Genomic DNA, 1999 nt, shown 5'->3' with positions numbered 1-1999 from the left:
CAAATGTTTTGGTTAATATAATTTTGAATTGAGTGGCATATTTTCTTAATTTAATTATTTGCTTAATGTTCCTAAGTTTTAGAAATATCTCAGATCGCAACGGATTCAAATTTTGAATTTGAATTTTCTGACTCCGCCAAAGCCTGACGTACTTTCCCGCCAAAATGGCTGTTTAGTGCGGATTCCAGTTTCGCTAGGAAGCAGCTTGGCTTGGTTCGACTCTTAAAACAATTGAAGTAGCCTAGTTTGAAAGTGTGAATCTGTATATTTTACACTATGCTGCCTGAAGGTTGTAAAACGGAAAGTATGGAGAAAGAAATACCGTTACCTAGGTTGTAAACTCTGGACTACTGGTGCTTGTAGACTACCGGTAGATCTTCAGGTTTTGAAAGGTGAGTTAATTTATGCTATATCTGTCATTATTAATCAATTTTGCATTAATTGGATTGGCCTGTTAACTACAGCATTGCCGTACTAGATGTCCCATCCCTGCATTTAGACAATGAGCTATTGTAGGCCTACTGTACCATATTCTGTTATTTTACTTTTAATTGCTCATGTTTAATCTTTGTTACCGGTATTCTATTTATTGGAGTTCTAAACCAAGGTAGTCTACACCAATGCAGAAAGGTCTCTTATTTTTTAAAATTTCAGACAATGTTAGCCTAATTCTTAAAAAGCAGAAAAGGATTTACAATAGCCTATTAGCAGACTGGTAAAATTGTAATTTCAGTTACCCTGCGATTTGAAATGACTGATTCGAGATTTGAACTAGACTAATCTAAAATAAAATGCATCTGGAAAAACATCTCTAGTGAAACTGCAAGATTAGCTACTGCAGTAGACAGTCATGAACTTTTCATGCCTATATCATTTTCATACATCTTCAATCTGCTAATTCTTTTCAGTTCGAAAGTGGATAAACATATCCTGCCATTTTACCTCTGGGGCATTCACATTTGGCCCTTATCAAGTCTGTCATTGTATCAACACTACAAAAGAATTTCTGGAAAGATGAGGAACTGGTAGCCTATTGGTGTTTCTTTTTTCGATGGCAATGGTATGGACTTAACTGTTTAATAAAAAAAGCCTTGCTTATAAATATGAGCATCATGTTACTGTATATAGTGAGCCTCCTTGCACTAAGTTGATTTTTGTGCAATGAATAGACAAAAAAATTCAAACATAGTTTTTTGTCTTTCTATATAACAATTTTTATTGTTTGGAGAAATAATGATATAATTGCGAGCTTCAGAAATGATATAGCCTATAATAAATTTAACTTCTTCTGAGCATTGAATATACTATGAATCTACCACTTTGCTAATGGAATCATTTTACCCCAGCAGATCAAGTTATAACATATGTAAATATGTTGACTTCTCACTCAACTACTTGTTTACATTTTATACCAGCTATGCCCTTTTTTTCAGCCGAATTGCCAAGATAAACAGCCAGTGCAAGAAAAAGTGACAGAGGGCCACTGCAATGTTGAATCTTTTAGATGGTTTCCACCTATTTGAAGAGATGAAATCAACTATTTTGCTGGCGGAGACGATCACTTCTCGAGTGTAGTTGATACTATTTCGTTGCTGATATTTGATCACATATTTTATTAAAAGTGATTTCTTTTCAATTGTATTTCATTTCTTCAAGTGCTGGCATGAGGGTTAATCGAGTTACTTTGCGGATGTTGTTTAATTTTACAACTTCTTCTTGTAGTTAAGGTTAGCATCGTTATGGCTGTAAATATCGGAGACATCCAACCCACTGCTTTTGCCTAGTACATACATTTGGTTGTAAAACTACAAGCGCTTGCAACGATAGAATACATCTGAAGTTGTATATGGTGTTCACAACGAAGTGCATGGCATCGCTGCTGCCGCGCGTTTGGTTGTAAATCGCCCTTAATTTTTTTTACAGTGTAGATTTCTTCTCGTTTCCTGCTTTTGGACAGAACCATTACTGGGAACTCTGCAGTCACCACCAACTGCATATC

The 1999-nt window shown here is 35.4% G+C and overlaps 1 long non-coding RNA gene across 1 annotated transcript; it reads left to right on the top strand.

The window, feature by feature from the left end:
- Nucleotides 1–215: 215 nt before the first annotated feature.
- LOC144421886 (uncharacterized) lies at nt 216–1561 on the top strand. The gene is made up of 3 exons (XR_013475014.1): nt 216–392; nt 909–1060; nt 1434–1561. It is a non-coding gene; the product is annotated as an uncharacterized LOC144421886 (long non-coding RNA).
- Nucleotides 1562–1999: the final 438 nt, after the last annotated feature.

The sequence above is a fragment of the Styela clava genome, chromosome 4 (genome assembly GCF_964204865.1).
Source record: "Styela clava chromosome 4, kaStyClav1.hap1.2, whole genome shotgun sequence".
NCBI classification, from domain to species: Eukaryota; Metazoa; Chordata; class Ascidiacea; order Stolidobranchia; family Styelidae; genus Styela; species Styela clava.
Note: the sequence above shows the minus strand (reverse complement) of the source record. Positions and strands in the feature narration are given on the sequence as shown.